Source organism: Ambystoma mexicanum, unplaced genomic scaffold (assembly GCF_040938575.1).
Source record: "Ambystoma mexicanum isolate Mex_15411 unplaced genomic scaffold, UKY_AmexF1_1 Mex_scaf1, whole genome shotgun sequence".
Taxonomy (NCBI): domain Eukaryota; kingdom Metazoa; phylum Chordata; class Amphibia; order Caudata; family Ambystomatidae; genus Ambystoma; species Ambystoma mexicanum.
In genome coordinates, this window is record NW_027182324.1 from 2,618,162 (window position 1) to 2,633,019 (window position 14,858).

At 41.0% G+C, this 14,858-nt stretch overlaps 14 non-coding genes across 14 annotated transcripts; all 14 read left to right on the plus strand.

Moving 5' to 3' along the window:
• Positions 1 to 147: 147 nt before the first annotated feature.
• On the plus strand, positions 148 to 221 carry TRNAT-AGU (transfer RNA threonine (anticodon AGU)). The gene has a single exon. It is a non-coding gene; the product is annotated as a tRNA-Thr (tRNA).
• Positions 222 to 986: 765 nt separating this feature from the next.
• TRNAT-AGU (transfer RNA threonine (anticodon AGU)) lies at positions 987 to 1,060 on the plus strand. Its single transcript has one exon. It is a non-coding gene; the product is annotated as a tRNA-Thr (tRNA).
• Positions 1,061 to 1,827: 767 nt separating this feature from the next.
• TRNAT-AGU (transfer RNA threonine (anticodon AGU)) lies at positions 1,828 to 1,901 on the plus strand. Its single transcript has one exon. It is a non-coding gene; the product is annotated as a tRNA-Thr (tRNA).
• Positions 1,902 to 2,668: 767 nt separating this feature from the next.
• On the plus strand, positions 2,669 to 2,742 carry TRNAT-AGU (transfer RNA threonine (anticodon AGU)). Its single transcript has one exon. It is a non-coding gene; the product is annotated as a tRNA-Thr (tRNA).
• A 2,450-nt stretch (positions 2,743 to 5,192) lies between these two features.
• TRNAT-AGU (transfer RNA threonine (anticodon AGU)) lies at positions 5,193 to 5,266 on the plus strand. Its single transcript has one exon. It is a non-coding gene; the product is annotated as a tRNA-Thr (tRNA).
• A 767-nt stretch (positions 5,267 to 6,033) lies between these two features.
• Positions 6,034 to 6,107, plus strand: TRNAT-AGU (transfer RNA threonine (anticodon AGU)). The gene has a single exon. It is a non-coding gene; the product is annotated as a tRNA-Thr (tRNA).
• A 767-nt stretch (positions 6,108 to 6,874) lies between these two features.
• Positions 6,875 to 6,948, plus strand: TRNAT-AGU (transfer RNA threonine (anticodon AGU)). Its single transcript has one exon. It is a non-coding gene; the product is annotated as a tRNA-Thr (tRNA).
• Positions 6,949 to 7,715: 767 nt separating this feature from the next.
• TRNAT-AGU (transfer RNA threonine (anticodon AGU)) lies at positions 7,716 to 7,789 on the plus strand. The gene has a single exon. It is a non-coding gene; the product is annotated as a tRNA-Thr (tRNA).
• A 767-nt stretch (positions 7,790 to 8,556) lies between these two features.
• TRNAT-AGU (transfer RNA threonine (anticodon AGU)) lies at positions 8,557 to 8,630 on the plus strand. Its single transcript has one exon. It is a non-coding gene; the product is annotated as a tRNA-Thr (tRNA).
• Positions 8,631 to 11,080: 2,450 nt separating this feature from the next.
• TRNAT-AGU (transfer RNA threonine (anticodon AGU)) lies at positions 11,081 to 11,154 on the plus strand. The gene has a single exon. It is a non-coding gene; the product is annotated as a tRNA-Thr (tRNA).
• A 767-nt stretch (positions 11,155 to 11,921) lies between these two features.
• TRNAT-AGU (transfer RNA threonine (anticodon AGU)) lies at positions 11,922 to 11,995 on the plus strand. The gene has a single exon. It is a non-coding gene; the product is annotated as a tRNA-Thr (tRNA).
• Positions 11,996 to 12,762: 767 nt separating this feature from the next.
• On the plus strand, positions 12,763 to 12,836 carry TRNAT-AGU (transfer RNA threonine (anticodon AGU)). The gene has a single exon. It is a non-coding gene; the product is annotated as a tRNA-Thr (tRNA).
• A 767-nt stretch (positions 12,837 to 13,603) lies between these two features.
• On the plus strand, positions 13,604 to 13,677 carry TRNAT-AGU (transfer RNA threonine (anticodon AGU)). Its single transcript has one exon. It is a non-coding gene; the product is annotated as a tRNA-Thr (tRNA).
• Positions 13,678 to 14,444: 767 nt separating this feature from the next.
• TRNAT-AGU (transfer RNA threonine (anticodon AGU)) lies at positions 14,445 to 14,518 on the plus strand. The gene has a single exon. It is a non-coding gene; the product is annotated as a tRNA-Thr (tRNA).
• The last annotated feature ends 340 nt before the right edge of the window (positions 14,519 to 14,858 follow it).

Genomic DNA, 14,858 nt, shown 5'->3' on the forward strand with positions numbered 1-14,858 from the left:
AATGACATGCTCGTTTTGTGCAATGGAGTTTCAGTCAATTGGAAAACATTTTGAAAAGTTATATTGCAACAGAAGCCCAGCCTTAAAAAAGTGGATTTCACTTCTAAATGATTACATGAGGAAGGAAAGGAGACCAGATGCAAAAAAGGTGCTGTGGCTTAGTTGGTTAAAGCGCCTGTCTAGTAAACAGGAGATCCTGAGTTCGAATCTCAGCAGCGCCTGTCTGCTTTTTTTCGACCAATCTGTCTCCCCAATATTAAAACTTTGTACAAAGATTGCTATTTCATGCTATTTAGAAGCACAGTCAGGCTTGATATGTTGGCAAAGCATCCAAGAACTCTGGACTCCACTACCTTAGAGTCATATTGCCCAAGGTTGCGATGCCATCAGAAATAGCACATATTAGAATGAGCAATTCATATTTCCTGCTTAATTTTTTGTAAAAGAAGCAAAGGTACGCCTGAACAGGGACTTGAACCCTGGACCCTCAGATTAAAAGTCTGATGCCCTACCGACTGAGCTATCCAGGCAGATGGATCACTGCCATTTGAAACTTGATTTTCACTCTACAGCACCTCCATACATGGCTACCTCACTGGTCAATAAAGGAAATGAATTACTAGTGCATTACACACATTTTGACACTGGAGACATAACTTTTTTCAGTCATTCCGTATCCAGATATAGAGATTTGCAGCATCTAGGACTTTAATGTTCACCCACTTACGGATTTGAATGTTTTGCCACATTCATGAGTGCAAACTTGCTCCCCAGTAAAGACGAACATGTGCTCCTCAATGCACACACTGGGCAATGCAGTCCACTCTAAATCGACGATTAATGACATGCTCGTTTTGTGCAATGGAGTTTCAGTCAATTGGAAAACATTTTGAAAAGTTATATTGCAACAGAAGCCCAGCCTTAAAAAAGTGGATTTCACTTCTAAATGATTACATGAGGAAGGAAAGGAGACCAGATGCAAAAAGGGTGCTGTGGCTTAGTTGGTTAAAGCGCCTGTCTAGTAAACAGGAGATCCTGAGTTCGAATCTCAGCAGCGCCTGTCTGCTTTTTTTTCGACCAATCTGTCTCCCCAATATTAAAACTTTGTACAAAGATTGCTATTTCATGCTATTTAGAAGCACAGTCAGGCTTGAAATGTTGGCAAAGCATCCAAGAATTCTGGACTCCACTACCTTAGAGTCATATTGCCCAAGGTTGCGATGCCATCAGAAATAGCACATATTAGAATGAGCAATTCATATTTCCTGCTAAATTTTTTGTAAAAGAAGCAAAGATACGCCTGAACAGGGACTTGAACCCTGGACCCTCAGATTAAAAGTCTGATGCTCTACCGACTGAGCTATCCAGGCACAAGGATCACTGCCCATTTGAAACTTGATTTTCACTCTACAGCACCTCCATACATGGCTACCTCACTGGTCAATAAAGGAAATGAATTACTAGTGCATTACACACATTTTGACACTGGAGACATAACTTTTTTCAGTCATTCCGTATCCAGATATAGAGATTTGCAGCATCTAGGACTTTAATGTTCACCCACTTACGGATTTGAATGTTTTGCCACATTCATGAGTGCAAACTTGCTCCCCAGTAAAGACGAACATGTGCTCCTCAATGCACACACTGGGCAATGCAGTCCACTCTAAATCGACGATTAATGACATGCTCGTTTTGTGCAATGGAGTTTCAGTCAATTGGAAAACATTTTGAAAAGTTATATTGCAACAGAAGCCCAGCCTTAAAAAAGTGGATTTCACTTCTAAATGATTACATGAGGAAGGAAAGGAGACCAGATGCAAAAAAGGTGCTGTGGCTTAGTTGGTTAAAGCGCCTGTCTAGTAAACAGGAGATCCTGAGTTCGAATCTCAGCAGCGCCTGTCTGCTTTTTTTTCGACCAATCTGTCTCCCCAATATTAAAACTTTGTACAAAGATTGCTGTTTCATGCTATTTAGAAGCACAGTCAGGCTTGAAATGTTGGCAAAGCATCCAAGAACTCTGGACTCCACTACCTTAGAGTCATATTGCCCAAGGTTGCGATGCCATCAGAAATAGCACATATTAGAATGAGCAATTCATATTTCCTGCTTAATTTTTTGTAAAAGAAGCAAAGGTACGCCTGAACAGGGACTTGAACCCTGGACCCTCAGATTAAAAGTCTGATGCTCTACCGACTGAGCTATCCAGGCACAAGGATCACTGCCCATTTGAAACTTGATTTTCACTCTACAGCACCTCCATACATGGCTACCTCACTGGTCAATAAAGGAAATGAATTACTAGTGCATTACACACATTTTGACACTGGAGACATAACTTTTTTCAGTCATTCCGTATCCAGATATAGAGATTTGCAGCATCTAGGACTTTAATGTTCACCCACTTACGGATTTGAATGTTTTGCCACATTCATGAGTGCAAACTTGCTCCCCAGTAAAGACGAACATGTGCTCCTCAATGCACACACTGGGCAATGCAGTCCACTCTAAATCGACGATTAATGACATGCTCGTTTTGTGCAATGGAGTTTCAGTCAATTGGAAAACATTTTGAAAAGTTATATTGCAACAGAAGCCCAGCCTTAAAAAAGTGGATTTCACTTCTAAATGATTACATGAGGAAGGAAAGGAGACCAGATGCAAAAAAGGTGCTGTGGCTTAGTTGGTTAAAGCGCCTGTCTAGTAAACAGGAGATCCTGAGTTCGAATCTCAGCAGCGCCTGTCTGCTTTTTTTTCGACCAATCTGTCTCCCCAATATTAAAACTTTGTACAAAGATTGCTATTTCATGCTATTTAGAAGCACAGTCAGGCTTGAAATGTTGGCAAAGCATCCAAGAACTCTGGACTCCACTACCTTAGAATCATATTGCCCAAGGTTGCGATGCCATCAGAAATAGCACATATTAGAATGAGCAATTCATATTTCCTGCTTAATTTTTTGTAAAAGAAGCAAAGGTACGCCTGAACAGGGACTTGAACCCTGGACCCTCAGATTAAAAGTCTGATGCTCTACCGACTGAGCTATCCAGGCACAAGGATCACTGCCCATTTGAAACTTGATTTTCACTCTACAGCACCTCCATACATGGCTACCTCACTGGTCAATAAAGGAAATGAATTACTAGTGCATTACACACATTTTGACACTGGAGACATAACTTTTTTCAGTCATTCCGTATCCAGATATAGAGATTTGCAGCATCTAGGACTTTAATGTTCACCCACTTACGGATTTGAATGTTTTGCCACATTCATGAGTGCAAACTTGCTCCCCAGTAAAGACGAACATGTGCTCCTCAATGCACACACTGGGCAATGCAGTCCACTCTAAATCGACGATTAATGACATGCTCGTTTTGTGCAATGGAGTTTCAGTCAATTGGAAAACATTTTGAAAAGTTATATTGCAACAGAAGCCCAGCCTTAAAAAAGTGGATTTCACTTCTGATTGATTACATGAGGAAGGAAAGGAGACCAGATGCAAAAAAGGTGCTGTGGCTTAGTTGGTTAAAGCGCCTGTCTAGTAAACAGGAGATCCTGAGTTTGAATCTCAGCAGCGCCTGTCTGCTTTTTTTTCGACCAATCTGTCTCCCCAATATTAAAACTTTGTACAAAGATTGCTATTTCATGCTATTTAGAAGCACAGTCAGGCTTGAAATGTTGGCAAAGCATCCAAGAACTCTGGACTCCACTACCTTAGAGTCATATTGCCCAAGGTTGCGATGCCATCAGAAACAGCACATATTAGAATGAGCAATTCATATTTCCTGCTTAATTTTTTGTAAAAGAAGCAAAGGTACGCCTGAACAGGGACTTGAACCCTGGACCCTCAGATTAAAAGTCTGATGCTCTACCGACTGAGCTATCCAGGGACAGGGATCACTGCCCATTTGAAACTTGATTTTCACTCTACAGCACCTCCATACATGGCTACCTCACTGGTCAATAAAGGAAATTAATTACTAGTGCATTACACACATTTTGACACTGGAGACATAACTTTTTTCAGTCATTCCGTATCCAGATATAGAGATTTGCAGCATCTAGGACTTTAATGTTCACCCACTTACGGATTTGAATGTTTTGCCACATTCATGAGTGCAAACTTGCTCCCCAGTAAAGACGAACATGTGCTCCTCAATGCACACACTGGGCAATGCAGTCCACTCTAAATCGACGATTAATGACATGCTCGTTTTGTGCAATGGAGTTTCAGTCAATTGGAAAACATTTTGAAAAGTTATATTGCAACAGAAGCCCAGCCTTAAAAAAGTGGATTTCACTTCTGATTGATTACATGAGGAAGGAAAGGAGACCAGATGCAAAAAAGGTGCTGTGGCTTAGTTGGTTAAAGCGCCTGTCTAGTAAACAGGAGATCCTGAGTTTGAATCTCAGCAGCGCCTGTCTGCTTTTTTTTCGACCAATCTGTCTCCCCAATATTAAAACTTTGTACAAAGATTGCTATTTCATGCTATTTAGAAGCACAGTCAGGCTTGAAATGTTGGCAAAGCATCCAAGAACTCTGGACTCCACTACCTTAGAGTCATATTGCCCAAGGTTGCGATGCCATCAGAAACAGCACATATTAGAATGAGCAATTCATATTTCCTGCTTAATTTTTTGTAAAAGAAGCAAAGGTACGCCTGAACAGGGACTTGAACCCTGGACCCTCAGATTAAAAGTCTGATGCTCTACCGACTGAGTTATCCAGGCACAGGGATCACTGCCCATTTGAAACTTGATTTTCACTCTACAGCACCTCCATACATGGCTACCTCACTGGTCAATAAAGGAAATGAATTACTAGTGCATTACACACATTTTGACACTGGAGACATAACTTTTTTCAGTCATTCCGTATCCAGATATAGAGATTTGCAGCATCTAGGACTTTAATGTTCACCCACTTACGGATTTGAATGTTTTGCCACATTCATGAGTGCAAACTTGCTCCCCAGTAAAGGCGAACATGTGCTCCTCAATACACACACTGGGCAATGCAGTCCACTCTAAATCAACGATTAATGACATGCTCGTTTTGTGCAATGGAGTTTCAGTCAATTGGAAAACATTTTGTAAAGTTATATTGCAACAGAAGCCCAGCCTTAAAAAAAGTGGATTTCACTTCTAAATGATTACATGAGGAAGGAAAGGAGATCAGAGGCAAAAGAGGTGCTGTGGCTTAGTTGGTTAAAGCGCCTGTCTAGTAAACAGGAGATCCTGAGTTCGAATCTCAGCAGCGCCTGTCTGCTTTTTTTTCGACCAATCTGTCTCCCCAATATTAAAACTTTGTACAAAGATTGCTGTTTCATGCTATTTAGAAGCACAGTCAGGCTTGAAATGTTGGCAAAGCATCCAAGAACTCTGGACTCCACTACCTTAGAGTCATATTGCCCAAGGTTGCGATGCCATCAGAAATAGCACATATTAGAATGAGCAATTCATATTTCCTGCTTAATTTTTTGTAAAAGAAGCAAAGGTACGCCTGAACAGGGACTTGAACCCTGGACCCTCAGATTAAAAGTCTGATGCTCTACCGACTGAGCTATCCAGGCACAAGGATCACTGCCCATTTGAAACTTGATTTTCACTCTACAGCACCTCCATACATGGCTACCTCACTGGTCAATAAAGGAAATGAATTACTAGTGCATTACACACATTTTGACACTGGAGACATAACTTTTTTCAGTCATTCCGTATCCAGATATAGAGATTTGCAGCATCTAGGACTTTAATGTTCACCCACTTACGGATTTGAATGTTTTGCCACATTCATGAGTGCAAACTTGCTCCCCAGTAAAGACGAACATGTGCTCCTCAATGCACACACTGGGCAATGCAGTCCACTCTAAATCGACGATTAATGACATGCTCGTTTTGTGCAATGGAGTTTCAGTCAATTGGAAAACATTTTGAAAAGTTATATTGCAACAGAAGCCCAGCCTTAAAAAAGTGGATTTCACTTCTAAATGATTACATGAGGAAGGAAAGGAGACCAGATGCAAAAAAGGTGCTGTGGCTTAGTTGGTTAAAGCGCCTGTCTAGTAAACAGGAGATCCTGAGTTCGAATCTCAGCAGCGCCTGTCTGCTTTTTTTTCGACCAATCTGTCTCCCCAATATTAAAACTGTGTACAAAGATTGCTATTTCATGCTATTTAGAAGCACAGTCAGGCTTGAAATGTTGGCAAAGCATCCAAGAACTCTGGACTCCACTACCTTAGAGTCATATTGCCCAAGGTTGCGATGCCATCAGAAACAGCACATATTAGAATGAGCAATTCATATTTCCTGCTTAATTTTTTGTAAAAGAAGCAAAGGTACGCCTGAACAGGGACTTGAACCCTGGACCCTCAGATTAAAAGTCTGATGCTCTACCGACTGAGTTATCCAGGCACAGGGATCACTGCCCATTTGAAACTTGATTTTCACTCTACAGCACCTCCATACATGGCTACCTCACTGGTCAATAAAGGAAATGAATTACTAGTGCATTACACACATTTTGACACTGGAGACATAACTTTTTTCAGTCATTCCGTATCCAGATATAGAGATTTGCAGCATCTAGGACTTTAATGTTCACCCACTTACGGATTTGAATGTTTTGCCACATTCATGAGTGCAAACTTGCTCCCCAGTAAAGACGAACATGTGCTCCTCAATGCACACACTGGGCAATGCAGTCCACTCTAAATCGACGATTAATGACATGCTCGTTTTGTGCAATGGAGTTTCAGTCAATTGGAAAACATTTTGAAAAGTTATATTGCAACAGAAGCCCAGCCTTAAAAAAGTGGATTTCACTTCTAAATGATTACATGAGGAAGGAAAGGAGACCAGATGCAAAAAAGGTGCTGTGGCTTAGTTGGTTAAAGCGCCTGTCTAGTAAACAGGAGATCCTGAGTTCGAATCTCAGCAGCGCCTGTCTGCTTTTTTTTCGACCAATCTGTCTCCCCAATATTAAAACTTTGTACAAAGATTGCTATTTCATGCTATTTAGAAGCACAGTCAGGCTTGAAATGTTGGCAAAGCATCCAAGAATTCTGGACTCCACTACCTTAGAGTCATATTGCCCAAGGTTGCGATGCCATCAGAAATAGCACATATTAGAATGAGCAATTCATATTTCCTGCTAAATTTTTTGTAAAAGAAGCAAAGATACGCCTGAACAGGGACTTGAACCCTGGACCCTCAGATTAAAAGTCTGATGCTCTACCGACTGAGCTATCCAGGCACAAGGATCACTGCCCATTTGAAACTTGATTTTCACTCTACAGCACCTCCATACATGGCTACCTCACTGGTCAATAAAGGAAATGAATTACTAGTGCATTACACACATTTTGACACTGGAGACATAACTTTTTTCAGTCATTCCGTATCCAGATATAGAGATTTGCAGCATCTAGGACTTTAATGTTCACCCACTTACGGATTTGAATGTTTTGCCACATTCATGAGTGCAAACTTGCTCCCCAGTAAAGACGAACATGTGCTCCTCAATGCACACACTGGGCAATGCAGTCCACTCTAAATCGACGATTAATGACATGCTCGTTTTGTGCAATGGAGTTTCAGTCAATTGGAAAACATTTTGAAAAGTTATATTGCAACAGAAGCCCAGCCTTAAAAAAGTGGATTTCACTTCTAAATGATTACATGAGGAAGGAAAGGAGACCAGATGCAAAAAAGGTGCTGTGGCTTAGTTGGTTAAAGCGCCTGTCTAGTAAACAGGAGATCCTGAGTTCGAATCTCAGCAGCGCCTGTCTGCTTTTTTTTCGACCAATCTGTCTCCCCAATATTAAAACTTTGTACAAAGATTGCTGTTTCATGCTATTTAGAAGCACAGTCAGGCTTGAAATGTTGGCAAAGCATCCAAGAACTCTGGACTCCACTACCTTAGAGTCATATTGCCCAAGGTTGCGATGCCATCAGAAATAGCACATATTAGAATGAGCAATTCATATTTCCTGCTTAATTTTTTGTAAAAGAAGCAAAGGTACGCCTGAACAGGGACTTGAACCCTGGACCCTCAGATTAAAAGTCTGATGCTCTACCGACTGAGCTATCCAGGCACAAGGATCACTGCCCATTTGAAACTTGATTTTCACTCTACAGCACCTCCATACATGGCTACCTCACTGGTCAATAAAGGAAATGAATTACTAGTGCATTACACACATTTTGACACTGGAGACATAACTTTTTTCAGTCATTCCGTATCCAGATATAGAGATTTGCAGCATCTAGGACTTTAATGTTCACCCACTTACGGATTTGAATGTTTTGCCACATTCATGAGTGCAAACTTGCTCCCCAGTAAAGACGAACATGTGCTCCTCAATGCACACACTGGGCAATGCAGTCCACTCTAAATCGACGATTAATGACATGCTCGTTTTGTGCAATGGAGTTTCAGTCAATTGGAAAACATTTTGAAAAGTTATATTGCAACAGAAGCCCAGCCTTAAAAAAGTGGATTTCACTTCTAAATGATTACATGAGGAAGGAAAGGAGACCAGATGCAAAAAAGGTGCTGTGGCTTAGTTGGTTAAAGCGCCTGTCTAGTAAACAGGAGATCCTGAGTTCGAATCTCAGCAGCGCCTGTCTGCTTTTTTTTCGACCAATCTGTCTCCCCAATATTAAAACTTTGTACAAAGATTGCTATTTCATGCTATTTAGAAGCACAGTCAGGCTTGAAATGTTGGCAAAGCATCCAAGAACTCTGGACTCCACTACCTTAGAATCATATTGCCCAAGGTTGCGATGCCATCAGAAATAGCACATATTAGAATGAGCAATTCATATTTCCTGCTTAATTTTTTGTAAAAGAAGCAAAGGTACGCCTGAACAGGGACTTGAACCCTGGACCCTCAGATTAAAAGTCTGATGCTCTACCGACTGAGCTATCCAGGCACAAGGATCACTGCCCATTTGAAACTTGATTTTCACTCTACAGCACCTCCATACATGGCTACCTCACTGGTCAATAAAGGAAATGAATTACTAGTGCATTACACACATTTTGACACTGGAGACATAACTTTTTTCAGTCATTCCGTATCCAGATATAGAGATTTGCAGCATCTAGGACTTTAATGTTCACCCACTTACGGATTTGAATGTTTTGCCACATTCATGAGTGCAAACTTGCTCCCCAGTAAAGACGAACATGTGCTCCTCAATGCACACACTGGGCAATGCAGTCCACTCTAAATCGACGATTAATGACATGCTCGTTTTGTGCAATGGAGTTTCAGTCAATTGGAAAACATTTTGAAAAGTTATATTGCAACAGAAGCCCAGCCTTAAAAAAGTGGATTTCACTTCTGATTGATTACATGAGGAAGGAAAGGAGACCAGATGCAAAAAAGGTGCTGTGGCTTAGTTGGTTAAAGCGCCTGTCTAGTAAACAGGAGATCCTGAGTTTGAATCTCAGCAGCGCCTGTCTGCTTTTTTTTCGACCAATCTGTCTCCCCAATATTAAAACTTTGTACAAAGATTGCTATTTCATGCTATTTAGAAGCACAGTGAGGCTTGAAATGTTGGCAAAGCATCCAAGAACTCTGGACTCCACTACCTTAGAGTCATATTGCCCAAGGTTGCGATGCCATCAGAAATAGCACATATTAGAATGAGCAATTCATATTTCCTGCTTAATTTTTTGTAAAAGAAGCAAAGGTACGCCTGAACAGGGACTTGAACCCTGGACCCTCAGATTAAAAGTCTGATGCTCTACCGACTGAGCTATCCAGGGACAGGGATCACTGCCCATTTGAAACTTGATTTTCACTCTACAGCACCTCCATACATGGCTACCTCACTGGTCAATAAAGGAAATTAATTACTAGTGCATTACACACATTTTGACACTGGAGACATAACTTTTTTCAGTCATTCCGTATCCAGATATAGAGATTTGCAGCATCTAGGACTTTAATGTTCACCCACTTACGGATTTGAATGTTTTGCCACATTCATGAGTGCAAACTTGCTCCCCAGTAAAGACGAACATGTGCTCCTCAATGCACACACTGGGCAATGCAGTCCACTCTAAATCGACGATTAATGACATGCTCGTTTTGTGCAATGGAGTTTCAGTCAATTGGAAAACATTTTGAAAAGTTATATTGCAACAGAAGCCCAGCCTTAAAAAAGTGGATTTCACTTCTGATTGATTACATGAGGAAGGAAAGGAGACCAGATGCAAAAAAGGTGCTGTGGCTTAGTTGGTTAAAGCGCCTGTCTAGTAAACAGGAGATCCTGAGTTTGAATCTCAGCAGCGCCTGTCTGCTTTTTTTTCGACCAATCTGTCTCCCCAATATTAAAACTTTGTACAAAGATTGCTATTTCATGCTATTTAGAAGCACAGTCAGGCTTGAAATGTTGGCAAAGCATCCAAGAACTCTGGACTCCACTACCTTAGAGTCATATTGCCCAAGGTTGCGATGCCATCAGAAACAGCACATATTAGAATGAGCAATTCATATTTCCTGCTTAATTTTTTGTAAAAGAAGCAAAGGTACGCCTGAACAGGGACTTGAACCCTGGACCCTCAGATTAAAAGTCTGATGCTCTACCGACTGAGTTATCCAGGCACAGGGATCACTGCCCATTTGAAACTTGATTTTCACTCTACAGCACCTCCATACATGGCTACCTCACTGGTCAATAAAGGAAATGAATTACTAGTGCATTACACACATTTTGACACTGGAGACATAACTTTTTTCAGTCATTCCGTATCCAGATATAGAGATTTGCAGCATCTAGGACTTTAATGTTCACCCACTTACGGATTTGAATGTTTTGCCACATTCATGAGTGCAAACTTGCTCCCCAGTAAAGGCGAACATGTGCTCCTCAATACACACACTGGGCAATGCAGTCCACTCTAAATCAACGATTAATGACATGCTCGTTTTGTGCAATGGAGTTTCAGTCAATTGGAAAACATTTTGTAAAGTTATATTGCAACAGAAGCCCAGCCTTAAAAAAAGTGGATTTCACTTCTAAATGATTACATGAGGAAGGAAAGGAGATCAGAGGCAAAAGAGGTGCTGTGGCTTAGTTGGTTAAAGCGCCTGTCTAGTAAACAGGAGATCCTGAGTTCGAATCTCAGCAGCGCCTGTCTGCTTTTTTTTCGACCAATCTGTCTCCCCAATATTAAAACTTTGTACAAAGATTGCTGTTTCATGCTATTTAGAAGCACAGTCAGGCTTGAAATGTTGGCAAAGCATCCAAGAACTCTGGACTCCACTACCTTAGAGTCATATTGCCCAAGGTTGCGATGCCATCAGAAATAGCACATATTAGAATGAGCAATTCATATTTCCTGCTTAATTTTTTGTAAAAGAAGCAAAGGTACGCCTGAACAGGGACTTGAACCCTGGACCCTCAGATTAAAAGTCTGATGCTCTACCGACTGAGCTATCCAGGCACAAGGATCACTGCCCATTTGAAACTTGATTTTCACTCTACAGCACCTCCATACATGGCTACCTCACTGGTCAATAAAGGAAATGAATTACTAGTGCATTACACACATTTTGACACTGGAGACATAACTTTTTTCAGTCATTCCGTATCCAGATATAGAGATTTGCAGCATCTAGGACTTTAATGTTCACCCACTTACGGATTTGAATGTTTTGCCACATTCATGAGTGCAAACTTGCTCCCCAGTAAAGACGAACATGTGCTCCTCAATGCACACACTGGGCAATGCAGTCCACTCTAAATCGACGATTAATGACATGCTCGTTTTGTGCAATGGAGTTTCAGTCAATTGGAAAACATTTTGAAAAGTTATATTGCAACAGAAGCCCAGCCTTAAAAAAGTGGATTTCACTTCTAAATGATTACATGAGGAAGGAAAGGAGACCAGATGCAAAAAAGGTGCTGTGGCTTAGTTGGTTAAAGCGCCTGTCTAGTAAACAGGAGATCCTGAGTTCGAATCTCAGCAGCGCCTGTCTGCTTTTTTTTCGACCAATCTGTCTCCCCAATATTAAAACTGTGTACAAAGATTGCTATTTCATGCTATTTAGAAGCACAGTCAGGCTTGAAATGTTGGCAAAGCATCCAAGAACTCTGGACTCCACTACCTTAGAGTCATATTGCCCAAGGTTGCGATGCCATCAGAAACAGCACATATTAGAATGAGCAATTCATATTTCCTGCTTAATTTTTTGTAAAAGAAGCAAAGGTACGCCTGAACAGGGACTTGAACCCTGGACCCTCAGATTAAAAGTCTGATGCTCTACCGACTGAGTTATCCAGGCACAGGGATCACTGCCCATTTGAAACTTGATTTTCACTCTACAGCACCTCCATACATGGCTACCTCACTGGTCAATAAAGGAAATGAATTACTAGTGCATTACACACATTTTGACACTGGAGACATAACTTTTTTCAGTCATTCCGTATCCAGATATAGAGATTTGCAGCATCTAGGACTTTAATGTTCACCCACTTACGGATTTGAATGTTTTGCCACATTCATGAGTGCAAACTTGCTCCCCAGTAAAGACGAACATGTGCTCCTCAATGCACACACTGGGCAATGCAGTCCACTCTAAATCGACGATTAATGACATGCTCGTTTTGTGCAATGGAGTTTCAGTCAATTGGAAAACATTTTGAAAAGTTATATTGCAACAGAAGCCCAGCCTTAAAAAAGTGGATTTCACTTCTAAATGATTACATGAGGAAGGAAAGGAGACCAGATGCAAAAAAGGTGCTGTGGCTTAGTTGGTTAAAGCGCCTGTCTAGTAAACAGGAGATCCTGAGTTCGAATCTCAGCAGCGCCTGTCTGCTTTTTTTTCGACCAATCTGTCTCCCCAATATTAAAACTTTGTACAAAGATTGCTATTTCATGCTATTTAGAAGCACAGTCAGGCTTGAAATGTTGGCAAAGCATCCAAGAATTCTGGACTCCACTACCTTAGAGTCATATTGCCCAAGGTTGCGATGCCATCAGAAATAGCACATATTAGAATGAGCAATTCATATTTCCTGCTAAATTTTTTGTAAAAGAAGCAAAGATACGCCTGAACAGGGACTTGAACCCTGGACCCTCAGATTAAAAGTCTGATGCTCTACCGACTGAGCTATCCAGGCACAAGGATCACTGCCCATTTGAAACTTGATTTTCACTCTACAGCACCTCCATACATGGCTACCTCACTGGTCAATAAAGGAAATGAATTACTAGTGCATTACACACATTTTGACACTGGAGACATAACTTTTTTCAGTCATTCCGTATCCAGATATAGAGATTTGCAGCATCTAGGACTTTAATGTTCACCCACTTACGGATTTGAATGTTTTGCCACATTCATGAGTGCAAACTTGCTCCCCAGTAAAGACGAACATGTGCTCCTCAATGCACACACTGGGCAATGCAGTCCACTCTAAATCGACGATTAATGACATGCTCGTTTTGTGCAATGGAGTTTCAGTCAATTGGAAAACATTTTGAAAAGTTATATTGCAACAGAAGCCCAGCCTTAAAAAAGTGGATTTCACTTCTAAATGATTACATGAGGAAGGAAAGGAGACCAGATGCAAAAAAGGTGCTGTGGCTTAGTTGGTTAAAGCGCCTGTCTAGTAAACAGGAGATCCTGAGTTCGAATCTCAGCAGCGCCTGTCTGCTTTTTTTTCGACCAATCTGTCTCCCCAATATTAAAACTTTGTACAAAGATTGCTGTTTCATGCTATTTAGAAGCACAGTCAGGCTTGAAATGTTGGCAAAGCATCCAAGAACTCTGGACTCCACTACCTTAGAGTCATATTGCCCAAGGTTGCGATGCCATCAGAAATAGCACATATTAGAATGAGCAATTCATATTTCCTGCTTAATTTTTTGTAAAAGAAGCAAAGGTACGCCTGAACAGGGACTTGAACCCTGGACCCTCAGATTAAAAGTCTGATGCTCTACCGACTGAGCTATCCAGGCACAAGGATCACTGCCCATTTGAAACTTGATTTTCACTCTACAGCACCTCCATACATGGCTACCTCACTGGTCAATAAAGGAAATGAATTACTAGTGCATTACACACATTTTGACACTGGAGACATAACTTTTTTCAGTCATTCCGTATCCAGATATAGAGATTTGCAGCATCTAGGACTTTAATGTTCACCCACTTACGGATTTGAATGTTTTGCCACATTCATGAGTGCAAACTTGCTCCCCAGTAAAGACGAACATGTGCTCCTCAATGCACACACTGGGCAATGCAGTCCACTCTAAATCGACGATTAATGACATGCTCGTTTTGTGCAATGGAGTTTCAGTCAATTGGAAAACATTTTGAAAAGTTATATTGCAACAGAAGCCCAGCCTTAAAAAAGTGGATTTCACTTCTAAATGATTACATGAGGAAGGAAAGGAGACCAGATGCAAAAAAGGTGCTGTGGCTTAGTTGGTTAAAGCGCCTGTCTAGTAAACAGGAGATCCTGAGTTCGAATCTCAGCAGCGCCTGTCTGCTTTTTTTTCGACCAATCTGTCTCCCCAATATTAAAACTTTGTACAAAGATTGCTATTTCATGCTATTTAGAAGCACAGTCAGGCTTGAAATGTTGGCAAAGCATCCAAGAACTCTGGACTCCACTACCTTAGAATCATATTGCCCAAGGTTGCGATGCCATCAGAAATAGCACATATTAGAATGAGCAATTCATATTTCCTGCTTAATTTTTTGTAAAAGAAGCAAAGGTACGCCTGAACAGGGACTTGAACCCTGGACCCTCAGATTAAAAGTCTGATGCTCTACCGACTGAGCTATCCAGGCACAAGGATCACTGCCCATTTGAAACTTGAT